Source organism: Camelus bactrianus, chromosome 23 (genome assembly GCF_048773025.1).
Source record: "Camelus bactrianus isolate YW-2024 breed Bactrian camel chromosome 23, ASM4877302v1, whole genome shotgun sequence".
Lineage (NCBI taxonomy): Eukaryota > Metazoa > Chordata > Mammalia > Artiodactyla > Camelidae > Camelus > Camelus bactrianus.
This window is the reverse complement of record NC_133561.1, coordinates 26,712,581-26,740,211: the sequence shown is the minus strand read 5'-3', so window position 1 is coordinate 26,740,211 and position 27,631 is coordinate 26,712,581. Positions and strand designations below refer to the sequence as shown.

The following is a 27,631-nucleotide window of genomic DNA, read 5'->3' as shown; positions in this document are numbered from 1 at the left end:
GGAGCAGGAAGGCCAGTCTAGACATCTGGAAAATGGGGTCTGACACTCAGGTAAGCCACTAACTAGCTATGTGAATTTGGCCAATTCAGTTATTCTCAGTTTCCTTGCCCAGACAATGCGGGAGGTGGACTGGAGGATCTCCACGTCTTCTCCAACACTAATGCCCTCTGAAACACAGTGCAAAAGCTGTACCATTCAAGACCTCAAACCTCCTGTTCCAAAGTGACTTCAGGTGTAAGGAAAGGAGCTTTCCATTAGCTTTTCCTCCTTCCATTTAAAAGCAAATCAACAGGAAAATACAGAGACATTTCTTTGAATCAAGACTTCGCTCGGTGTCCCTTTCATAGCAAAAATCCAACAGCAGGATGATGCCCTTCACCAGGCAGAACGAACGGCTTCTCACTTAATTCTAAACACTTAATTCTCTTTCCAGGTCACCACTATGCTCTCTTGTCCCCAGTACACTTAATGTCAGCCCCCAAGGGTCCATTATGTCACAGACAGAAGGCAAACGTGCAAATGCTTTCTGATGAGTCTGTGTCAGACTCGCCAAGGCTGCTTCCCCGTCCTGGGCGCACAGCTAACCACACACCCTAGCCTCTCTCCATCTGGGTGGGTCTCTGGACCTAGTTCTGGCCAATGGAATGTGAGCTGAAATGAGTGTCACTTCCAAGCCGAGGTAGTTAAAAGTAAATGCGCTTTTGTCCAACTATTGAAGATGGAAGATGTACAGCACGGAAGGGGCCTGGGTCCCTGAAAAGCTACACAGTATACCTTCCCCGCCTCCGAAATCAGCTTCAACCCTACTGTGATGTCAATGAAGACAGAAACCTCTGAAATAAGCCACTGACATTTTGGGGGATATTTGTGACAGTAGCTATCATTAGCCTTCCATGACAAATGAACACACAAACCATATAGAGCATGTCAATAAAATATGAGCCTTGTCAATAAATTATTTCATTAAGGTTAGGGTGAAGGAAGTGGGATTTGTTGCCTGTTTAAAAAAAACAAAACAAGTGACAGTTTTGTAGCCATAAACCTTACAACAGAAATAATCATTTCTGGCCCAGCATACACCAGCAAACAGATAATAATGGATTTTTCTAGGCCAGAGGATGACATCTCCAGGGTCAGTTCATCCAAACTGCTGACTCTGCCAAAGGTTACCTTTGGCATGCCCAGTATTCATGCCCTGGGTCCCTGTTTCCTTCCATATGCTTTTCTTAAAAATCTGTCATGAGAAAAGGCTGAACAAAATATCCCATGTTAAGAGGCAAAAGACTGAAGGGGGTAAATGGATATCCTCTCTCCGTAGGGCATTTGCATTTTAACTGAGGGAAACCGGCTTCCAGTAGTGAAATTAAAAGCACTCACAGCCTGGATGAAGGAGATATTTTGGGAGGCAAAGGAGCTTTTTTGATGACTCAGAAATCAAACACATGTAAGCAGCCACCCACTCTCCACCTCTTCCTAAGGAGGTTCCTGAAATCGTCGTTCAAAGCATTTCTACTCTGAAGAAGAACTTGTTACCCAGGGCAAAACTGCCTCGTCATTCTTCCTCACCTGAATTCAGCTCAAAGCAACATTTACAGAGACCCTACTATGTACTCCTGGGGCTGACACCACAGAACAGCGATTAAAATGGTGCCGTCTTTGTCTTCTTGCTCACTATTGTATCTTCGGTGCCTGGAGGAAAATACTTGAGAGGAAGAAAAAGCGGAGTAGCCAGTGAAAGAGGCAAGATGTGATGAGTGAAAAGACACTTCCACCTAATGTGACAGAACTTGACAGCTGAGAGGGAGCACAGGAGTCATCCAGTCCAGCTTCTCTGAGCCCAGCAATGTCTCTAGAGCTCCCTTAAGGAATGGTCATTCGGCCTCTGCTTGAACTCTCCCCTTAACCTACCTCTTGAAGATCACCATTCACAGAGATGAACGACTGGGCTCCCATCACCTTTCTTATCTCCCTTGTGCTCCACCTCCCTTCATCCCTTGGGCTCCATCTGCACTTCATCCCTCCTCCCTTCTCCATCCCTTCTCAGTGGCCACCACAACACATGGGACCCAGTACCCGAAGGCCATGCCCTCCTCTAGCCACACACTCCAGACAACTCGAGCATCCCACATAGTGGGTACACACCTGCATCTCTGCGCCACAGCCCAGAATGCCCAGCTTCCCCATTTGTGCCTGCCGGTACCCCAGTTATCTTCAGGCCTGCCTGTGCCTCCACCCTATAACCTTCCACAACTGCCCTGTTGTCACAACCAGCCACTCAACCCTCCATGTGTCCGCGGTATTCTGTTTGATTTGCATGAAAGTTTCCTGTAGCTAGTTCCCCAGCTACACCAGGAACTACATCTTCCTGAAGACAGAAGCCATTTGTCATTCATTTTAGAAGCCTCTTGTATTGGGTTGAATAACCTCCCTTCTCAGAACCTCAGAATGTAACCTTATGTAGAAAGAGGGCCATCGCAGGTATAGCTAGTTGAGGGGAGGAAATACTGGGATATGGTGGGCCTTTAATCCAGCATGACTGGTGTCTTTATAAGAAGAGAAGAGACAGTGACAGAGACACACGTGTGACTACCAATGCAGAGACTGGAGTGACATGCCTTAAGGCCAAGGATTACCACCAACAGCAGAAGCTAAGAGAAAGGCATGGAACAGACTCTCTTTTAGAGCCTGCAAAGAGAGCGTGGCCCTGCTGACACCTTGATTTTAGATTTCTACCCTCCAGAACTGTGAGGGAATAAAGTTTCTGTTGTATTAAGCCACCCAGTGTGTGGTAATTTGTCACGGCAGCCCTAGGGAACTCATATAGCTATATAAGTTTTAAAGCCAGCACCTTCACAGAGAGGGTCTCAAATATTTTCTAAGCTAAAATGAAGAGTTTGAGTTATTAGAGAATTCTTTCTCATTTTAAGGAGACTCTGGACAATATAAAACAAGCACTTGCCCACTGTGTTATCTATCTGTATGTACACGGATGCTCTATTACATGATTTTGAGTAAGTTCCCTCTTAATGCACTAACAGCTGGAATTCTAGCTATTGAAAAGCATTTCAAGCTATTAATTTGGGATTTTTTTTTCTTATTTGCCTGAAGTTCAGTGGATTAGACCAAAAAAAAAAAAAAAACCCAGAATATTCCAAACTTTAAAAAAATTTTAGTACACTAAAAACATGAAAACATGACATCACCGTATGGAAGAGAATCACATTTCCCCAGGGACTTCTTCTATCAGAAATCCTGCCTCACTTTCCAAGTAGTTTCAGAGAGTTCTTTTTCACAACCTTAACATTATGAAGAACCAAGAATTTCAGGTTGAGTCCACATGCCCAAAGGATGGTGAGAACCTGGGCTGGTAAACCTCATCACTGAAGGCCAACAAAGATGACCGGAAGGAAGACTTCCGAAATCTCAGTAACCTTATTTATGATGATATTGATGCAATTCAGACTGAAGTAGACACTTGGCAATTAGCAGATTCACTTGGGTATAAACGATCAAGTTTCGCCTATTCACCCAGATTAAATAAACCGTTCCATGAGCTTGGGCTATCCCTCGCCTTCTCAACTAGCCAGCTTCACCAATTTTCTGCTCTCTTATTTTCCGGTCGTGAAAATAAAATAACAGTGTCACTGACTGAGGATGATGTGTTATTGAAAAGAATGACTCAGTCTTTCAGGTTCTTGAAAAGTTTCTCCAGGCTGCCAGGTCTTGTGGTGACACATGGCAGCCACAGCAAATTCTGCGGGTGTACTTTGTTTCTTTGATTGCTTTCAACCTCACGTGACTCACCATTACTCTGCTCCTTCATCCTCCTCCAGCTAAAGGTCTCCTTCCCTGCTTCCTCTGAATCCTCAGGAACCTATCCTCATGCAGAGAGAAATTCCCAGCCTCAGCTTCTTCATGGATTGTTCCCATCACCCTCTTGTTTAATTTAGTTGAAACCGGCTCTCCCTGAGCACCCTGTTTTTCCCCATGTCCTCCCTGACATCCTGGACTTAGCAGTAGGGAGCTTTCAATCTCCACATTTTCATCTTCCAAACAAGAGTTATTTGACACTCAAAAGAAAAAAGAAAAGAAATTCCCCATGGATTCAGGCCATCCAGCAGTATCACCTCCTCATTACTGTCATTTGATTATTGATGGTCTACATCTATTGAATGCTTAGAAATATGCCAGAACTTGGGCTTAATCTTTCATGGATTATCCCATTTATCAACTGCTTGGCCCCTCCCTTTCATCCCTTAAATCTTTGCACCTGGCTTTCCAGCCCACCCTCTGCTATCAGAATGGGAAATTTTAATGTTCATGGGGAAAAACCATTCAACACTCCAGCCTCTCCACTCCCAGTGGCCTTTGCCTTCTGCCCACAACCTGGGCCTGGTCACTACTGAGAGCTGCTCCATCTCTAACTTTTACACACCAGCCTTCGACACAATGATCACACACTTCCACTCCTCCCACCCGCTCCTTTACCTCAAACTGCTCTTGGACTTCTCTTTGATCTCCTTACCCTCATCTTTTTTTTTTTCCTCCAACCATCAATTCTCTCCACATTTCACTTCCTTTCCCATCATACTAGACCCTGTTATGTCACTTCCAGTACCCTCTCCCCACCACCTGAACAATCTCTCTCCTTGCCCTGCTGTTCATACTTGACCTGCCAAAGCCAGCACTGCACGGACCCAACGGCAGAGACTGTGCTCATTTCCATTCTCAGCTGGTCCCCTAGATGCTTCTCACCCATCCTTTTCCTCTTCCTTGAAGCACTTTCTCTTCTCTTCCCATTGACAGCTACACCGAATCTTCACCACTCTTTTCAGATCTCACCCAACCTGCGCCCTTATTATTTTCAGCCAACATATCTCTCCACTCGGAGAAAGCAAAGGCCATTAGCATCAACTCTCATTTACACGCCACCTCCACAAACACAAGCATATGCACTGGCAGCATCCCAAATCCATCTCTCCATCCACTCAGGAACATCATTCCATCAACTATCCACCCTTCTCTCTATCCCCTCCCTTTGTCTTCAGCTCTCCCTTTCACAGACTTATTTCTCTTAGATTATCATCATACTACTATTTCAAGTCCAATGCCCCTCTCCAGATATATTAACTCTCCTTCTCTTCCTGAAACAATCAATACACAACAGCTCAGTGTCCTCATTCCCCACTCATTCCTTAACCCACTGTACTCAAACGTCCATTCCCACCACTTCCCAGAATCTACTGCTTCAAAAGTCACTCACTACCTTCTGTTGTCATTATCATCAGCATTTGACACTTGTAATGGGCATGTGACATTCTTCATGGCCATATAGTGTCTAAACTGTCACCCTGTGTTTAGGGAATCACCACCTTACAAAGTAGAGCTTGTCTTCCACCCACAAGCTGAAGACACCATGAATCTCCCTTCTGCAGCCTCCCTGGTAGCTAATGTCCAAGCACATGACCTAGAATCTGCCCACTGGAGACACCCACCCCCGTCACAGAATGGTCCCTAAGGAAGGAACTACGCAGAGCCCCTTTTACAAGAGCCTGGCAGCATCACCCAGTTCCCAGAGGCAGCAGGAGCAGTTCAGAAAGTGAAACCCGGGGTCCGTGGATGGTGGTATCAGCACTGCATGTTGTGAGTCCCCGTCCAGTAGTAACAGCAGTGGTATGTTCACTGGACCAGTTCTGCCATATTATTTTTGGGCATTGTTCCCAGCAGCATAGCCTCCCAATGTTTTCCCAGTCTCTACAAAAATTCTGTGAGTACCTAATATATTAATAACCTTTTAATAAACTTTTTCCTCCTTACATTAGCCAGACTTGAACCCTGACCACTGTCACAATGTGGACTAGACTCTCCTCCCTTGGTCCCCACAACAACTAATTATTCCCCAAGGTGTTGTTCTTGGCCTTTTTCTTCCTCAATATGTCCTTTCCCCTGAGCAGCTGCATCCACTAATATGGCTTTAACCACCATCTATATACTAATCAACTGTAAGTCTATCTTTCCAAACCAGACATTTCTCCTGACCTTAAGAACCCCAAGGGCATGTCACTGGGATATCCCATGGGTTCCTCAGTGTGACATGTCTAACCCTCAGCCCATCTCCTATTCCCCAACTTGGAGACTGTGCCCAAGGTACACAGTCTTCCAAGTGAAAACCTAGGTGTCACCATCTTAGTTGGCCATGTAAGCTTTTCTTAACTGAACGTTCTTTATAGAAGGATGCTGTTAAGGCCTATCAGTTTCCCAACACATAATTTTGCTGCCATTTGAATAAAAATAGGAAACATGCATATATTCTTGTCTATGCGTATCTGGATGTATACATAAGACAATAGAAACACTGACTGTCCCAGGGAGCGAGACTCTTCTGTCATATATATATCTTTTTGAATGTTACACCATTTGGATTTTTATTTATCCAAAATTTTAAAAAATTAAATTATAAACTAATTAAATGTAAGTTTTAAATTATGATCCAACCCCACTTAGAACCATTCAATGGCTTCCACTGACTTCTGAATAAAATTCCATTAGTTTAGTTTAAAAAGGCCTTTGTCTCCCGTAGCTCCATCACTCACTGCTTTCCTTCAGGGCATCCTCTGCTTTAATGATACCAAATTACTTGTGGTTCCACCATCACACTATGCCCTCATGCCTTCACATATGCTGTTCCTTCTGCCTCAAAAACTATTCCCCTAGTTCGACAACTACGAAAACCCTCCCCCATCCTTAAAGACACTTCTCATCACCCAGTGGTAAGATGAGTCACATATTTGTTACTAAAATCGTGACTGTATCAAGTATAAAAGTAGTTTACTTTTTAAAATAAGTATTAGAGTGAATTCAAACTTACTCTCATTTGAAATCCAATTTGCTTTCTTGATCTAGAGAGAAAGGAGGAGAGATATGACAGGACCCTAGAAACTGTGGCTCAGATGTCATACACAGGGGACACAATCCACCACGTGTCTGTGATGGTTCATTTTATGTGTCAACTTGACTGGGACACAGGTGCTCAGATAATCTGGTTAAACGTTATTCTGAGCGTGTGTCTGAGAGTGTTTCTGGAGTGAGATTAACATCTGAATCAACAGATTACCACAGATCACCCTCCTTAGTGTGGGTGGGCCTCATCCAATTGACTGGAGGCCTGAACTGACCAAAAAGTGGGATAAGGGAGAATGCACCCTCAGTTTTCAATCTGGGACATTGGTCTTCTGTGCTCAGACTAGAACTTAACCACCACCTCTCCTGGGTCATCCAGATGGTGGACTATGGGGCTTCTCAACCTACATAATCACCATAATCCAATAATCCTACTGATTATAGATAGATATATTTATATACATATATACACATATAGATATATTAATTTATGTTTGTAATATATATAAATCCTGGTTCTGTTTTTCTGTAAGGCCCTCACTAATATAGGGTCGTAATGGCAGAAAGATTGAGAACTGCTAGTTTAAGACATTACACAGAGTCATCTCTCTGTGATGCCTCCCCTGATGCCCACAGGCAGAGTTCAACATGCCGTCCAGTAGGGCCCACAACTGGTCCTTGATTCATTCTTCCCACAAATACTTATGAGGCAAACCTGGTTTCAAGCACTGGTAATAGACCCGTGGTGAACTAGACCAATACTCTCACCCTTTTGGAACTGTCATTCAATTGTGAAAGACAGACAATAAGCTAAATAAGTAAGAAAAATAAATGGTATGTTCTATGACAAGAAGCTGGAAAATTAAGCAGGAACTGAAAATAAGGTGTCAGAAAGAGGAGGTGACAGTCAGTGTTTAGCAGGGTTGAGAAGGAAAACTTCATCAAGATCTTGGCATTTCGGGAAAAGCCAGTGGAAATGAGAATGTGAGCCACCAGAGCAGCTGAGGGAAGCATGTGCTCCAGACAGAGGGGTCAGCAAGTGCAAATGTCCTGAGGTAGGAAGATCATATGGCCCTTATATTAGGCTGGCAGGCCCTTGAGGTCAGGAATCACACCTTCCATGAGAGCAATAATTATTTTAACTGAATAGAAATAACAATTTATTGAGTACTTATTGGGTGCCAGACACAGTAAGGACTTGACAAGCATTACCTCACTTAATTTTCACAGTCTTGTGAGGTCAGTATATTACACACCCAATTTACAGATGAAGAAACTGATAGAATCATTTGTTCAGAACCGCACAGGCGGCAGCAGAGCTGGAATTTGAACCCTGATCATCTGACTCCCAAGGGCATGCTCTTAGCCCTTTGCTCTAAAGACTTCACCTTTAGAGTTAGCTCCTTGCAGATGTTCAATAAATGTTTACTGAATGGAAACTTACACTGAAACTCACTCCATGGAGAAGTTGTGACAGTGCTATATCTAGTGGTCTGTTATAAGGATTTACTACTTTATTAACAGAGCTTGGCTTGTTTGCTGTCTTTAAAACGGAGATGACTTCAAGAATAACTGTTCCATGATGATCCCAACACTCTGAGAACTGCAGACCCATTACAACTCTACAATGGAATAAATTGGCTTACCAGATCTTATTGGAAGTTACTCACTGAAACGTGAAAACAACTTGCTTCCCTCTCATGGCCTCAGTATTTTATCTTAGTCTCATTTAATTTGATTCAGCGGTCATTTCCTGAAAACCTAGTACCAAAAGACATAGCCAAGAGCTACCAGTGATACAAAACCAAGGGAGATGCAATCCTCTGCCCTCATATTACCTACGGTCAGGCCACAGAGAAAACACAGCCTGCAAATGACTGCGACGCAGCAGCAAACACAAGTTAGCTGCCACTATTAAGGCTGAGATCTGCAAATATTAGCTACTCTATATAAAATAAATACACAACAAGTTTCTTCTGTATGGCACAGGGAACTATATTCAATCTTATAGCAACTTACAATGAAAAAAGAATATAAAAATGAATATTATGTATGTATATGTATGACTGAAACATTACCCTGTACACCAGAAATTGACACACTGTAAACTGACTATACAGCAATTTAAAAAAAAAAAAGTTGACCGAGCATAAGTCTTACGGCTATGCATAAAGGGAATTTTTTTCTAGCTCATTTAACAGGTCCATTGACCACATTCAGGGAAAGGATGCGGTTACCAAGAGTAGAGGAGCTTTTAATCAGAAAAATGGGACAGCTTGCAACCTTCCATTTGTTTAAACCAATAATATATCCAAAAGGCACACCTGCAGTCTCCTTAGAAAACACTGAAAGAAGTTTAGGAATTTTGCTTAAAACCATCCACTTTCTTTTAGTTTACAGTTCAAACCATAAAATGAACTGTGTATTTGGCTGTGCTGTTATACCATCAGGCTCTCTTTCCTTCTAGAGGTGCTGAAAATGGAAATCTTTACCACTGGCCAAATAAAACCCAAAGGGTACAGAATGGAGAATCCGGTTTTATCAAGTTATGCCTCTGTCTTTCTCAGAATACTAATCTCAGCTTTTCTTCCTCCGGGGAAGTGAAATGAATCCAAGTAGCCTAGACTGGACTTCCTCCACCACTGAAGGAAGCAATCCAACCACACTGTGCCTGCAGCTCTGACACTAATGCAGAATTAGCCATGCCCAGGATCTGCGTGAGGCTGATTAAATTATCCAAGAAGTTAAGTCAAATCAAAGGGCGCAGGTGAAAATCCCAGAAACTACAAGGAGGGTCCTACCCGTAGGAGTTTTCAGCACTGGGGCCTGAACCGGTCATTGGGCCACTCAGCACCGCCCGGCCAGAGCTCTTGATGTGAAACAGCACTGACATTATGAAAGCATCACCTCAGCTAGCAACGTGGGAGGACTCGGTGGGGCCGCCCAACCACGTGCAACAACACTAATGAAGAGGACAGGTGCAGACCATCCACTTCTTATTTACTTATTTATTTATAAAGGTACTGGGGATTGAACCCAGGACCTTGTGCATGCTAAGCATGTGCTCTACCACTGAGCTATACCCACCCTGATCCCCCCAAGCAGTCTAATTTGGCTTTCAAAGACACCCCCTCCGCCCTAAACATGATCCACTTCACTCTTGTCCTCACTCAAAACCAAGCTTCAAGCAAGACAGTGGACGCCCCCAGAAGCTATCAAGTAGCCCCCAGATGTGTGGCCTCCTGACAAGCACTAGGAATGTGGGGTATGGCCTCGAGGCCTCCACCAGGGTGGAGGGAGGGAAGAGTCATGCAGCTGGTTTGGATGTGTGGAAGGTTCCCCAGATTTGGGGAACCTGGCCTAGCAAATTGCAGACCAGTAGGCCAGACACTTGGGCTGTATCGGCGAGAACTGGGACAGGTGTGAAGTACCACCATTACTCAGGAACTAGCTCACCTGTGACGGGCAAGCAAAAGCCTGGGGGGAAGGGGGGCAGAGCAGCTTCAGGACAAGAGCTGCTCAAGCTGCTGGGCAGACTTCTGAGGGACTGCGAGGGAACTCAAAGCAGAGCTGCTGGAGCAGGCTATGGGGTGGGCTCGGCCCCAGGCCCCTTCTCAGTGTGACTGACACCCGGAAAGGGACAGGGAGAGACAGAAGATGCTCAGCATGGCCACAGCCTCAGGGATTCCTTGGTTTAAAGTAATAAGAACTCCCTTCCAGCTAGAAGGAGGGTTGGTGCTTCGCCTTTAGTATTGTTCATGGTTTTAACTCTGTTCCATCTTTACAAGTAGACTGAACGCCTTTGAGGGCTATTGCTCCTTGCAGCCTCGCAGTGAATGGTGATAGGACCACACTAATCATTCTAGACTCTTGCATTTCATGGAGCAACTGACATACACAGAGCCTCGCTCAACTACCATCTGGCCCTCTGGGGATAAGTCTCTGCAGGGATATTCTAAAGAAAAATTATGGCTCCTTTAAGAGGCTTCTGGTAAATAGAGTTCTAAACTCTCTGGATGCAGGCAGAAGTAAGGATAATCATCATTTGGTGTCGTTAAAATAATCAGTAACTACTACTTTTTGGAATAGGAGGGCCACCAAGAAAATAAACTGTCTTCTCATCAGGAAAAAAAAAAAGGCCACCATGAGGAGTCCCAAGCACACGCAAAGCCCCACGCGGGGCTCGGGCTCGGGGCCAGGCCTTGCCTCTGGCACTTTCTAGCTCTGTAACCCTAGTAGGTTCCGCAACCTTTCTGAGCCTCATTTTCTTCACCTGTAAAGTGAGGGAACTGCATTTGCACAGCGTTAACGCTCTCGAAAGTATCGGTTATTGTTACTCAAAAGGTGGTCACCTTGTTTTCCCTCAGCTGGAAAAATTCAGCCAAATAAAAAGTAACAAAGGGGAGATACTATTTGCCCTCAGCAAAAAGGAGAGAAAGGATCCGAAGGGCCAGAAAGAAGTCATCTCTAGATGAGGATTAATAAAGAAAAAAATAACGCCCCCCACCTCTGACATGTTGCAAACAAGCGGCCAAGGGCATTCAACCAACAGGGCTGTTAAGCTGAAGGAACGCAGGGAGGGAGCCTGGCCTTGTGCTTCTGGACACTCCGAGCCCCAGGGGGAAGGGGTGGGGGGGAGTGAAAGCCAGTCTCACCTGACGTTGGCCTGCACTTTGCAGGCCTGCAAGCCTTGTAAACACCGGCGTGGAGACCGAAGAAAGAGCCGGAGACAGTGACAAGAGACGCCAACAGTTTGTTGGATGGGGGTGGGGGTCTTACACGACTGAAGCAAAGAGTCCCGAAGCAACACGCTACGCCCGACAGCAGACAGCAGGCAGGCCACGGCGGCGCGCGTGGACGACCATTTATAAGAGGAAGTGACGTCAGGTTGGCGCATCAGTTACCAAGGAAACGAGCAGCTGGGGCAAGTCCCGAACAGCCCCTCAGGTTAACAACCGTCACAAGGGCAGGTGCTTCCTTTTAATTAACTAGCAGGTGGAGCTCTTCTGGCCTAAGGATTAGAACAATCACTAGCTGTGGTGGGGGCAAGCACATCTATGTGAGCATGGTGCAGATGAAGGGACTGGCTGAGGGGGACGCACAAAGAGCAAGAAAACCGCCATCTTGAGTGGCCTGACCTCATGCCTGATAAGGATACAAAAGGCGAAGGGAAACTAATAGAATATGCTTTATACTTAGGTATTTGTATTTCTAAACTCGCTTTACGAGATCCAGCCCTTCTTAGCAATGATTAGAAATTATTAAAATAACAAACGTGTCACTTAGAAGTTTATTTTGATGAAAAGTGGTATACAGATCCTGACCCGTCAACCCCATTGCTAAATAATACAAATAATAACCACAATAATTTACTAGGCACTTGCAGTACGCCAAGCAGCCCTAATGCTTAGTCATAAATGCATTAACTCACTCAATTTTTATAATCATCCTATAGCACACTTCTCCCCATTTTATACAAATACACGAATTTTTTAATGAATTAACTGATGGACAAGCAGCCATGAGGGATGATGAGTTGTGTGTGTTGACTGTTCTGTGTTGATTGTTGTGAGTTCACTACAATCAGCTTTTCAAAAATAAGCAATAAAATCAAACTGTTCTGTGGCTGTTCCAAAGACACAAACCAGGCTGCTGGTTACCTCCATTCACTTAGGAAGCCCCCCCCCAAAGCCAGCCTGGCTAGAGCAGAAGAGACTGATGGTTGCCATTTTCTCTTCAAGCAGCGAGTCAGCTGTGTGTACATACAGCAAGTAGCAGAATGAAAAAGTAAAAAAAAAAAAAAAAGCACAAAAAAGCAGTGGTAGAATAAAACGATGATGCGCCTTCCATCGCTTAAAGACGAAAGCCATGAGAAAGCTTAGATTTGAACTGTGCTGGATTTGCACAGACTGAGGACTCTGGGCTCTTAAAAGGTGACCTGCAGACAAGCAGGATGGCATCCCAGAACCACCCGGGGCAGTGTCTCATGTATGTTCCTTGGGATTTGGGTTCCCCACACACAAGCGGCCCAGTGACAGCTAAGTGCTGTTTATTATTCATATCACTTCACCAAGACCACCGATGCCCCAAGAGCGGAAGATACCCAAAAGCCAGTGGCCAAGCTGGGGCCACTCTGCAGGTCTCCCAACTCTCACCTGGTTCACAGAGCTATACTAAGGCCACAGCCAGATAATTCAGAAGGACATCTTTTGGAAAGTTAAAATCAAAAGCTCTATACGTGAGTGCTGGTGGCCCTGGTGGTATTATTTAGAAATGATTTTTAAAGTCATGATGCATTTATGGATGGTAATTTAAGTCCCTTCCTGGTGATACTAGGATACAGTCCCACATTTACACAGAATACAGCTCTCTGCTGCAAACGCCCTCCAGGCAAGCGATCAGAGCCCCAGCTCTCCAGCTTGGAAAGCAGATGGCCGAAGGAAGCTGCCAAAGGCTCGCTCCACTCAGTGGCCCAGATCTGAATGGAGGACCCAGGACATAAGCCTCAGCTCAGGAGTCCTGGGATCACAGAACTCTGGATCTGGAGGGGATCCCGGGGACCACACTCATCAGCTTACAGATAAGAAAACAAAGGTGCAAGGAGAGCTCACTGTACCCATGAAACAAGGATTCCACATTCTCCGCTCCCCTGCCCCAAGTCACCTCAAATCTACCTCTGTCTTTCTGTAACATATCGCTTCCCCTTCCATGTTTCATTTTTCTCCAGAGCATTTATAGTAAATCCTCCTTATCAGCAGGGATACAACTCCAAGTCCCTAAGTAAATGCCTGAAACTTCAGACAGTACCAAACCCTATCCAGCTGACCCTTGAACAACGCAGGGGTTAGGGGCATCAATGCCCTGAGCAGTCAAAAATCTCCACAGATGGCCTTCCATATCCATGGTTTCACACTGGCAGATTTAACCACCTGGGGATTGGGTAATACTGTAGTATTTGTTTTTTAAAATCCTCATATAAGGGGACCCGCACAGTTCAAATCAAGGATCAACTGTATCAACTCCATATACTATATTTTTTCTGACACATACATAACTAAGATAAAGTTTAATTTATAAATTAGGCACAGTAAGAAAATATCCAAATTGCCAACATCACCACTTTTGCACATTGGGGTCATCATTAAGTTAAAAAAAGGGTTACCTGAACATAAGCACTGGGATACTATGATGCTATGAGAGTCAGTCTGATAACTGAGATGGCTCCTGAGTGAGTAATGGGCAGGGTGCTCTGGACAAAGGGATGACTCATGTCCCAGGTAGGATGGAGTGGGATGGCGTGAGATTTCATCACACCACTCAGAACGGTGCACAGATTAGAACTTAAAAAGAATTGTTTATTTCTGGAGTTGTCCATTTAATATTTTTGGACCACAGTTGACTGAGGGTAACTGCAACCACAGAAAACAAAACCACAGAGGGGGGGAGGGTGGGCACTACTGTATAGGCTTTGAATTTAACATACTAGAGACTTTATGCTTGTTTGTTGACTGTCCCACACAGTAGGAGGTGAACACGCTGAGAGGCACTGCTGTATCCTCAGCACCTAGAACGTTGCAGCAGGCTCTCAATAATGATGAGATAAATGAATGAATGAATCTATTGCATCCACCCAGCACTTAACAGTTTACAAAGCTTTTGCACAAATATTATCCCTTGATTTTCATACAATAATCGACAATGTCTCAGAGGAGTAGTACCATGAAGGTCAGACTTCCTATCTTCCCTGGGTGCAGGAGCAGGTCCCGGTGGCCTGAGGCAGGACTTGTATTTTCCTGGGAGAATTAGGGGGAAACCGGGCCAGACAGCAGCCCCAGGAAACCCATCTGTCCTGGAAACCCAGAAGCAGACCAGCCTGCCTGAGGGAGGCAAGATGCCCTGCCCTACCCTGGTGAAAGGTCAGAGGCAAAACCATGTTTCAGCATCGTAAATCCTTTCCCATTTGCTTCACTCAGGACCAAAACCAGAGCACTGGTTGGTGGGGTGGACAATCGCTGAGACATTCCTGGGTTTAGAAACTCTTGTATTATTCATCCAGCCTGAGATGCCGGATATCCTGCACTGCCTTCTCTGGGGCATCAGCTTCAGCCCAAAGGACAGATCTCACAATAAACAAGGGGCATCATGTCCCCACGTTTGTGTTTTATTCTCCACCTAGACTACTCTCCGCTACCTGTCCAAAATTTCCACCCATTTTCAATAAAATCCAGCTCCAGCAACACCTCCTCTATGAGCCTAGTCTGAATCTACCCCTTCCCCTGCCCCCCTGCCCCCCTCTGTAATTAATCTCTTCTCATTGAATTCCCGCAGCATTTGGTACCATTATCATTACATTCCTCATGTCCTACCTTTTACCAAGGTTTTTACTGTCTATTTTGATCTCCAATTACATATATAAACCTTTTCTTAGCAACAAAACATGTTTCTTTCACCTAGATATGTCCCTGAGGCATCCAGCAGTCCCAGTACATAGTGGACACACAGTAATCGATTCCTGAATAAATGAACAAATGATCAGCTGCTGGGAGGAGCAAGATGAGTTATGGCTAAAACCCTACCCTCACCCTCAGGTCTGGATTCAGATAACAGCCATTCATCCATCCAGAGCTCTCTGACTGAATCTGACCCACCCATTTCTACCATCTTACACTATTTTTATCAAATTACCCTCCTGCACAAAAAGTTGTTTGTTGGTTTTTGTAAACTGATTGCCTCTTTGAGAATGAACTGCCCTCAAATTATATCAAAAGCCTTCAAAAATTCTTATCCTCTGTCTGAATAATCTCTTTACTGGACATTAATAGATGAGCAAAAATCTCTAAGACAAAAAACAGCCACTCCAGAACCCTGGATGTTATCTTTGGTTTGGTTCCTCCTTCTCTCTCATTCCCCACACACAGGCAGTCACGGATTTCTATTTCTTTTGCTTCTCCACCTGTTTCTGGAACCAGTCCAACTTTCTCCGTCGTCACTGACACGGTCGTCTCTCACCAGAATTGCTGCCCCAGCTGCCCTAGCTGCACCCCTGCCTCCAAGCTCACACTGATCGAATTCATTCTCCAAGCTGCAACTCCATTATTCTCTCTAAAAGGCAATTCTGATCACACCCCTCTCCTGCTCAGGCTCTTCAACACCCTCATGATGTACAGTCCGTACCCCCCCGTGGGGCACACAAGGCCCTGGGGACCCGGCCCCTACCTCCTCCTCCTGCCTTCCCTCTCCCCGCCTCCTCACACCTAGACTCCAGCCACACTGAACGACCCGACTTCCCCAGATGTGCCAGGGCTGTCTTCCTGCATACCCTTCACGTGGGCTGTCCCCCTGCCTGGATCCTCCCACTGTCCTCCTCTTCTCCCTCTACACCCGGCCAGCTCCCTACTTATCCTGCATTTTCAGACTCTTCCCTGAGCTCGCAGCCAAGGTGGCCTGATGCCGAGCATCCAGCTGGCATCCCTGTGTATGGCACCCCGTGCGATATCACAACCTGCTTACCTGTCGCCTCCCCATCCCATACGTGACTTAGCTTCTTGACGGCAGGGACCAAGTCCCCAGCACCTACCTGGCCCTGTGCCTGGTGCTAACAGAAACCCCATATGTAACTACAAAATAATCTTGGAAATTAGATCAGCCTCTGAGGAGGCAGCTTCTGAACAAGGGTGAGAACACCGACAGCTCAGTCCCTACCCCTATTCATACCACTGGTATGCTGGAAAGCAAATTTAAAACAAATCTAAATTCTTCCCCTTAAAATAAAAGACAAGTCATATACATGATGTTCACTGAGACACTACTGAGAAAGGGGAAGAACTGGGGACAACCTACATATCTAACAAGAAAAGAATAAAAATACTTAACTTAACTTGGGGAAAATTATATAATTTTCAGCAGACAGTATTGCGAAGTAAAATGAATAGGGCATTTGGGGTCGGAGGTCCTGGCTTTACTCGCTTGCTATCTGTGTGACCTTGAGCACATCACTTCATTACTAAGCCTCCCTCTTATCACATGGGTTGTTGTGATAATAAAATAAGAAAATGGGCACAAGGCATTTTCATGTTTTTAAAGCACTACACCAATACAAGCTCGTTCCAATTATAATTATGAGGACTAGTACAGACTAATGCTTATGGCCCCAAATGGGAGAAAAACTGTATACAAATATGTGTACAACCATGTAAATGATGTGTACACTTAGATAAAGATGGGAAGGAAATTAAGCAGAAATTAAGAAGTATTAAAAGGGGGCAGGGGGCAGCAAACACTTTCTGTAAAGGGCCACAGAGTAAATATTTCAGGTTCTGGAAGCCATAAGGCCCATCACAACTACTCAGCTCTGTCTGTGGCAGCCCAAAGCAGCCACAGACAGTACATTAATGAATGAGCATGACTATGTTTCAATAAAACTTTATTTATGGGTACCAAAATTTGAATTTCATGTCATTTTCCCAGGTCACAAAACATCATTCTTCTCTTTTGACTTTCTTCAACCATTTAAAAATGTAAAAACCATTCTTAGCTCATGGGCAATACAAAAACAGGTGGTGGGCAGGATTTGGCCAAATGGTCACAGTTTGCTGACCCCTGGGTTAGGATGATAACGCAGTGAACTTTTTTCTTTTAATGGAATTTTCTTTCATGTTGTTACATGATTTTTATAGTTAAAGGGGAAAAAAGAAGATATCATGAATTCCCTGGGGTCTGCCAGAGCCATTCAAAGTCTGACCCAGCTCAGATTCAAACATGAGTCAGCTAAACCTCACTTCCTCTGTGAACTCATGCCCCACAACAAGCCCCAGAAGTCTAGCCTCATCTCTCCTTGGAGACCCTAGTACACGACCTGCTGACTCCTCAGCTCTGGTATTTCAAGCTCTCTTCCAAGGTCTTAACCCAAATCTGATGCATTTCTTCAAGACCAAACTCCAGACTCACCTTCCCCAAGGAGTCTTCCCTGGGTGACCACAGTCCAAGAAGATCACTCTTTTTTCCTTTATTAGGTAATTTGACTATAGATTTTTTTAGACTGTTCCCAATTGTTATATCCCGATGTGTGCTCTCTCCCAAATAAGACAGCAAAATCAAGGGCAGGACCCATGTCTTCTATTACGTTTCCACCTCCCACAGTGCCTCCTAGAGGGCTGTACATACAATACGACTTCACAAATGCTAGTTGACTGTAAGTGGTGAGAAGAGAAGCCAGTCAATGAATGGCATGCACCAGCAGATGGTCCGGGTTTCTGCTGCTGATTTTAGTAATGATATGATTAGCACTCTCTGCAGATCTCTCACAATGAGCCATATCTCCTATTATAATTGTTCATCTGGTCATTATTTTGGCACATTCCAAGCTGCTGCAAAAGTAATTATGTTCTATGCACGGAGCCACTCACCTCAATTATAGGCCTCAGCAACATTATGAGATAACATTCTATAAAGATGCTATGAATCAGTCGGCTGGGTATAAGGAGGCTTTTTAAAAGAAAAGAATGGTGAACCAACCATGTGAAGCCTGTTTAATCAAACACAGTATTCTTCTGAAATCAGAAGTCAGTAAGAAAAAGATTATCAAGCCACACAGACACAGAAGAACAAGAATGAAAACAGATGTGATGAAGTAAAATTCATATTTTAAGGCAAGACAAGAAAAATTTAAACATAAAAGCTTTCTCTGCCCATTTGGGCCCGCCCCTCCCCTCCAGTGTGCACTGTGCATCTGCTTTATGCATTAACCAGACTCCTCAACAGCAGACACACCTGTTCAACCACAAAGATCAATTTTTCTTCCTCTGGAATCACCTACGTAACACTTTAGAAGATAACAGTCCTTTTTTAATCCTGTAAGGGGTCATGATGATCTACCACTTGCCTTGTATGTGGGTGTAGACATCTTTGGTGAACTTCATATATAATGTCAATATATCACTTCTCTTAAAGACAGCGACTGATATAGAACAGGCTGGGTCAGACAACCTGGGGAGATACTGGGCTGCACCTGAAGAACGTTCTTAGCCTAAATACTTGCTTATGACCTTCTTAATGCTGCTAGCTATATTACTTGTATTCTGTCTATTTTACAAGATTATTGTCTCTTGCATTATCAGCTGTGTGACTGAGCCTCCAATAAAAATAATGATGCCTAGGCGACCTGAAAAGATCAACCAAATACATAATTCCATAAGATCAATGATTGTAATGGTGTAACTGTAGATATGGGAAGAAGCCACTGGAGGGAACCATTCCCTGGACCATAACAGACTAGTAAGACAGGTGGCCCAGAGACTTTTGGCTACTGTTAATAAGGCCTAACCCAGGAATAGCACATTGAGTGGCCTGTCAGCGAAATCCTCGCCTGACCTAGGAATGAGCGTTTCTAGCACAGCGGGACAAAACGGTCATGAAATGCCTTCCAAACCATGGTTGACTTTATGACCACAAGGGGGCCCTGCCAACTAAAAACTGGTACCTGTCATCTGCCTCCTACAAGGATGAAGTCGTGAGTCACTGCAGTCGCTGACCTTCAACACGCCCAGAAAGGAGTCTGGAGTGGAGATCGGGAATGAGGCACTCAAGATCAGAGAAAAGCTGGCAGAACAGGCCTTCAGATAGTTAGGTATTTCCAGGAGAAAATTTTATGAACCCAGTTTCTCGCATACTTAGAAAAGCACTAAAACAATTAACCAAGAAGTCTCTTCCTCACTAATAGCAGTAACCTTCTACCAAGATGTGTGCTTGATTGCACATACCCCTTGTCAAAGCCACATACATCCTGGCCTCCCCCATTACCCCTTCGGAACAGTCCTCAGAGCTCTCTCGGAGATTCTCTTCAAGGTTAAAATCCTCAGGTTGCCTCAAATAAAAATTTTCACTTCCTTCTTAGATTGACAATTAATTTTTCCCTCGACAGATGTGTAAGTAGGAGGTGACTTTCTTCCTCTTGTGTATGTACTCCTGGCTCCAGGTACCAGAACCCTTTGTTGTTCTCCCTCTAGAGCGCCGCCTACTGCTCAGCATGGGGAGGGCCAGTGGGAAGCTGACAGCTACTATCTCTCACGTCTCAGGAGATGAGATGTCTCAGGGGCAGGCCCTAAACAAGTACCCAGAATGCAACCAGTTCCTTGTACTAGCTGCTGCATACTGAGACTAATAACTAGAGTGCCAAATACTGTGCTCAGTGCTTACATACATCATCTCATTTTATTTTCATAGTACCTCCATGAAATTGGCAATTTTATCCTCATTTCAACAAAGATGTAGGAACAGCTGACAAACATGGGTTTGAGAGATCTACTCATTGAGTGGCCGCAACATGCCAGGCATGGTGCAAGGCCCTGGGGACTCAATGTTAAGCATATCAGACAAGCTCTAACTTCTAGTGGGAGAGACCAAAAATAAGCAAATTTTTAAAAAAAAATAGGTTAACAAAATAATATCTAAATGTGTAAAGTGCTATAAAGGACAGAACGTGGTTACATGGGTAAAGGACCATTTTTAATGAAAAGGGAAAGGGAGTTTCCCCAGACAGCCTCAGCCTAAACACAAAGTGAGAATCCCTGCAGACTCAAACAGCACACTCAGCAGGGTGGGGAATGAGGCTGCTCCGTCCTCAGGACTAGTACAGAAACCCCACGAGGGGCAAGACCCCTGTACACGTATGCAACATGAAAAGGGGGAGAAACAGAGGCTTCCGTACATCCAGGAAAACTGGGAAAACATTCAGAGGAAAATACAGAGAGAGTTTGTAAAGCACAGGATCCAGAGGAAAAAGTGAAATAGAGACATTAATGTTAATGCACGTCAAAGAGAATGTCCTTGATGCTTTAAGAGCATTTGAAGCTGCCTTACATGTAATTTATGTACCAGGGCAGGGCTACTGTGATGATGCTACTGAGTGACATCTGCTTGTCACCTGTTGGTTTAAGCGGCCTGGCAGAAGCCGTTTCTACTGGTCACAGTTCTAGGGATTAATGGGGTAAGTTTTCCTCAGGCACAGAAGTCGGATAAACGGGTTTTCTATCGGTAATGGGATAAAGTCCAGTTGAGTGTGCTTTTTTTCTGTAATGGTGTAATTTTATTAAAATATCAAAGCATTTTTGTAACTATCAACTAGTTATTGTATATAAAAAGAGATAGGCTGTTCAGGGAAAGGGCCAAAGCAACATAGCTACCCCAGTACAAGCAGAATAGCCCCCCAATTGAACTCAGGGCCCCTCCCCTGCATCCTTTTAAATGAAATCAGCTCTATGCTATGCAGTGCTGCCTTGGTCCCCCTCCCCTCTCCCCCAGCACCCACTCCCAGGGCCGTATCTGAGGCTGTTTCACTTCACAGGGTTGCACTCATTCTAACATCTCAAACACTGCCTTACCTCTGGCCACAAACCCCTTCCAGCTGCTTCACACTTTTATTCCTACTTCACTTGTCCTTAAACACATCAAATATACCCTACCTCTTTCTTTTTACCCTGGTCCATAACACTCTGATGATGTAACTTCCTTCCACTCGTAGCCTTGACCTCATTGAGCCATCAGTCCATCCAACAGATACTTACAGAGTCCTGACTATGTACAGGTGTGACCTGGGCATGGCATATAGGGGACGTTAACACTGGCCACTTCTTTATGGAGATTACAGCTTTGGGGAGGAGACAGACAAACTAATAAGACTCAAAGTACAGGGAGGGGATGAGAACACACACACGCCTGTGCTAGAACAGAGAGTAAAGTTTAGCATCCCCATTGCCCTCAAACAATCATCTTAAATATCTAGCCCTTTGTCTTGGTACTCCATGCCCCACAAAGTCCACAACCTTGGATATCTGGGGTCAATCCAAAAATTCACTCTTAGGGAAAAATCACACAAACATGCCAATTCTTCTTACCGCAAACTTACGGTTTCTAATCTCAGTCTAGCCTGTAGCTAAGACTGCCAGGTACTGCTGTTCAGGTTGTATACTTTGCAACCCTCCAGGGTACCATTCACATAGACTATGATGAGTATACTGGAGCATCTAGACTTGTACTGTATGTAAGCCAGACAAGTATATGCAATAGCCCTAACATGCAATAATTTTATGTGTGTCGTTTGTTTTTGATTTGTTGGTTGGTTAATTCCTTCTCTAACATGCTATTATAACTGTACTAAACTTCCACACCCAATTTCAAAAGTAAACTCAGCTCTTATTTGACCCAGATAATCAAAATTATCAAATACCATCTCCCTCAAATTCCATCTCCTACACCTATAATTATATCTATACCTGGAGCCACCTTTGCCTTTTTCTCAGAGGCTTAGAGAAAGTCTTTCCCTCCCTCCAGGCACAGACTAGTTTCTGGAAATAGAAGTTCTTACTCCAGGTGTTCACTTTCTCACCACTCAAGCTGCATCTCAGGTAAGCGGACATCCATCTTCAGGACCCGACCTGGACTCACCATATGACTCCTACCAGATCTACTGATAGCTTTTTAGTCCTGTGTATCTGATCTCCCTGCACTATGTACCATTGTCGATAGTCATGTCTTTCTTAAAATTCCTCCCTCCCTGGCTTCTGTAATGACTCTCTCTTGGTTTTCTCCCCCTTTTCTGGAAATCTCTTGCCTCCAGCCCTTCCTCTCCATCACCGCAGCCCTCATCTTCTCTCACACGGGTTTCTCCTACAGCACTTCAGCTGGTTCCCCAGCTCAGGTGTAACCCCCTTCAATCTAGCCTCCACAAGGAGAAAGTCAGAATTCTTTCTAAAATTCAAAGCTAATCCCATCTTTTCCATACATGAAATTCTTCAGTGGTGTCCTAGTGTCTACAAATAAAGTTCAAGTCCCCCATTTTAGTATCCAAGGCCCTCTCTAACCTGGAACCTGTCAACCTGCAACATCTTCTCTCTTCCTACTGACCTCTTCTGCTCCCAGCTCCACATACACTGGAATACTTGCAGTTTTCCTTATGGGCTATGCTTTCCCTTGTCTTCAGAACTTAACATAAAAGGCTTTCCCTGCCAGGAGGGTTCTTCACCACCAGCGGCATTTTGTTAAATTTATTATTTAATTTTTATATATATATAAAATAATTTTTAAAATACACGTGTTACATAAAAACAACAAACCACCCAATCTAAGAACCAGAACGTTACCAATCCCATTGCATCTACCTACGTGCCCCTTCTCAACCTTCCCCGGAAGAAACTACTATGATAATTGTAGATTATTTATTCTCTTGCTTTTCACACAAAAATTTACTGAGGCATAATGAATTTTTGCATGTCCATCAAACCATCACCACAATCAAGATAATGAACATATTCATCACCCCAAAAGTTTCTTTATAATCTCCCATCCCACAGCCCGCACTCCCTACCTCTTCCCCCAGGCAACCACTGATCTGCTTTTTCCCAATATACATTAGTTCACATTTTCTAGAATTTTTATAAAAATGGAATCATGCAATATATACTCTGGCTTCTTTCACTCAGCAAAATATTTTGAAATTTAACTCTGTTGTTGCATACATCAATAATTCATTTCTTATCACTTTGCTGTATACCTAAAACTAATACTGTAAATCAAATACACTTCAATATAAAATAAAATAAAATAATTCATTTTTTTCTGTTGCTAAGTGGTATTCTATTACATGAATGTACCACAGTTTGCTTATGCATTACCTATTGATGGACTTTTTTAGATGGTCCAATTAAATAAAGCTACCAAAAAGATTTGTGTACAAATCTTTATATGATCATATGCTGTCTTTTCTACTTGGTAAACGAAAGATAAACAGCTGAGTCATATAATAGATATACTATTTAACTTTTTGAGAAACTTCCAAACTGTCTTCCAAAATGATTGTTCTACTTTACATTCCTACCATCAGTGTATGAGAGTTCCAGGTCCTCCACAACCTCATCACCACTTGGTATGATCAGTCTTTAATTTTTGTCATCTATAGGTATGTTGTGATACCTCATTAGAGTTTTAGTTTCAAATCCTGATAATTAATGATGTTGCTCATCTTTTCAAATGCTAATTTTTCACCTTTATAGCTCCTTTGATCAAGTGTATGTTAAAAGCCTTTGCCCATATTTATTGGGTGTTTGTCTTATTATTGCTAAGTTTTAAGAGTTCTTTCTATATTTTGGTATGAATCCTTTATTTGGTATGTGACTCGCAAATATTTTTTCCCAGTATGTGGCTTATCTATTCATTCTCTTAACAGAAACTTTCAAAAAGCAGTTCTTTTCAGGCACTCTTCCCCCCTCTCTGTGTTATTATGGATTGTTTCTACTGGAATATCCTTAAGATTACGAATCTTTTCTTCTATATTTTCTCATCTACTATTAAGTCCATCCAACACATTTTTCACTTCAGATACAGTAGTTTTCATCTCTAGAAGTTTGATGCACATCTTTTTATACCTTTCATGACTCCACTTAACATGCTCAGTCTTTTGTTTCTTGAACATATGAAATAATTATAATAATTGCTTTAGTGCCTTGTCTGCTAATTTTATCATCTGCGTCATTTCTGGGTAGGTTTTGATTAACTGAATTTTCTCTTCATTGTACATCATATTTTCCTATCTTTGCATGACTGGTAATTCTTAATTTGATGCCAGACATTGTGAGTTTACCTCATTGGATGCTGGATATTTTCTGTTCCTATAAATATTACTGAGCTTTGCTCTATGACACCATTAAGCTACTTGGATGTACTTTGATCTCTTCAGGTCTCTTAAGATTTATGAGGCATGACCAGAGCAACGTTTGTGCTAGGGCTAATATTCTCTCTCTTTCTTCCTATTCTCTCTCTCTCATTCTCTCTCTCTACTTTTAGCAAGTACAGGGATTCCTAAATAACTTGTTACTTATCTTTGCTTATTCTTGAGCTTTATAATCATAATAGGTAGACTTTATGCATTCTGAGTTTTAATTATATTTTAGTAAACATTATATTTTTAACATTCAGCCATGTTACTGCAGATAAATTAAATTCATTCATTATTACCACTGAATAACATTCCACTGGGAGAATATTCCACAGTATGTTTATTTACTCTCCCACTGATGGAGATTTCGGCTGTTTTCAGGTTTTTACTGTTAGAAGCAATGCTGCTAAGAACATTCTTGAACATGTCCCTTGATGCACCTCTGCATGGGATTCCAGAGGCTCTAGGATCCTAGTAATATGATTGTTGAATTTTATCCTGTCCCATCACGTTCTTGCCACTTGATATTGTAAAACATCTTAAATTTTATGAGCTATCAAGTATGTAAGAATATCTCATCACAGTTTTATCTCTATTTCTCTTGTTATATATGAGATAAAGCATCATTTCCTATATTGTTGATTATTTGTCTTTTCTGTATAACACCTGTTCATGTGTTTTGTCTATTAATTTACTGAGTATTGTAACTTTTTCTTATTGCTTTGTTGATCTTTTAAAAATATATATTCTAGGTACTTATACTTTAAGATTATAAGTTTTGCATAGATCTTCTCTCAATGGGTAATTTGTCTTTTCATTTTCCTCATGCTATCTTTCCTGAATAGAAATTCTTAATTTTAATGTAGTCAAACACATCAAACGTTTATGGTTGTCTTTTTATAAAACTTTTATGGTTAACTTTTTTTTAAAGAAATTCTTTGCTATCCAAAGGGCATAGAGGTTTTTCTATACTTTCTTCTAAAAGTTATAAAGTTTTGCCTTTTACATTTTTTTCTTGCAGTACAGTCAATTACAATGTGTCAATTTCTGGTGTACAGCACAATGTCCCAGTAATGCATATACACACATATATTCATTTCATATTTTTTTAATTAAAGGTTATTACAAGATATTGAACATAGTTCCCTGTGCTATACAGAAGAAACTTTAAAATCCATTTTTATATATAGTGGCTAACATTTATAAATCTCAAACTCCCAAATTTATCCTTTCCCACCCCCTTTCCCCAGTAACCATAAGATTGTTTACTAAGTTTCCGAGTCTGTTCCTATTTTGTAGATAAGTTCATTTGTGTCCTCTTTTTTCTTTCTTTTTTTTTTTTTTGATTCCACATATGAGTGATATCATATGGTATTTTTCTTTCTCTTTATGGCTTACTTCACTTAGAATGATGATCTCCAGGTCCATCCATATTGCTGCAAATGGCATTATTTTATTCTTTTTTATGGCTGAGTAGTATTCCATTGTATACATATATACCACAACTTCTTTATCCAATCATTTGTCGATGGCCATTTAGGTTACTTCCATGTCTTGGCTGTTGTAAATAGTGCTGCTATGAATATTGGGGTGCATGTATCTTTTTGAATTAGAGCTCCCTCCAGATATATACCCAGAAGTGGGATTGCTGGATCATATGGTAAGTCTATTTTTAGTTTTTTGAGGAATCTCCATACTGTTTTCCATAATGGCTGCACCAAACTACATTCCCACTAGCAATGTAAAAGGGTTCCCTTTTCTGTCTTTTATATTTAAGTCAACAATTTATCCAGTGTTTATTTTTATATGTGGTATAAGGAAAAGAACCAAAATCATTTTGCCCAAACAAATAATCAAATGTCTAACAGCTACTTACTTCCCCAGTGACTTGTCATGCCACCTTTGTCCTTCATCAGATTTCCACATGTGTGGGCCTGTTTCTAAGTTCCATCAGCCAATTTGTCTATCTTGCATTGATATGACACTGTCCTAATTATTATGTTGTTATAAGAAAGTCTGGATATCTGCTAGAGAATATTCCCCCCACTTAATTTTTCTACTTTTGTTTCTTTCCAACCCTTATGCTATTTCTTCTTTTTCTCTTACTGTATTGGTAAGGACATCCACTCCAATGATGATTTGAAGCTGTGATGGTGAGCATCATTATCCTGATTTTAAAGAAAATGCTTCATAAGTGCCCCCATTAGAATGATGATTTCAGAAGTTTTAAGTACAAACTATCTACCAGATTAACAATATTCTCTTTTATTTCTAATATGCTAAGAGTTTTGACCATGAATGGGTGTTGATTTTTAACAAACTGCCTTTTCTGCACCTTTAAGATAACTGGTTTGGTTATCTCCACTTATTTGTTAATGCAATGAATTCATTTACAGTAATGAAATTGAATCTATAATTTTAAAAACTCCCAATAAACAAAAGTCCAGGGCTAGATGGCTCTACAGGTGAACTCTACATGTAAAATAATCAAATCAGAACAGTTTCTCACACCATATACAAAAATAAACTCAAAATGGATTAAAGACCCAAATGTAACACCAGAAACCATAAAACTCCTAGAAGAAAATATAGGCAGAATACTGTTTGACATAAATCTCAGCAACATTTTTTTGGATCAGTCTCCTAAGGCAAAGGAAACAAAAGCAAAAATAAACAAATGAGACCTAACTAAACCGAAGAGCTTTTGTACAGCAAAGGAAACCACTGACAAAACAAAAAGCCTACTGAATGGCAGAAAATATTCGCAAATGATATGACCAATAAGGGGTTAATATCCAAAAATACATAAACAGTTCATAGAACTCAATATCAAAAAACCAAACAACCCAATTAAAAGATGGGCAGAAGACCTAAAGAAGACATACAGAGGGTCAACAGGCACATGAAAAGATATCATCTCTAGTCATCAGAAAAATGCAAATCAAAACCACAATGAGATAGTACATCTTGTCAAAATGGCTATCATCAAAAAGACCACAAATAACAAACATCGGAGAGGATGTG

The 27,631-nt window shown here is 42.4% G+C and overlaps 1 protein-coding gene across 1 annotated transcript in view; it reads right to left on the bottom strand.

Moving 5' to 3' along the window:
• The window catches only part of KCNH1 (potassium voltage-gated channel subfamily H member 1), a 337,403-nt gene that overhangs the window by 200,320 nt on the left and 109,452 nt on the right, over positions 1–27,631 (bottom strand). The window lies entirely within an intron of this gene.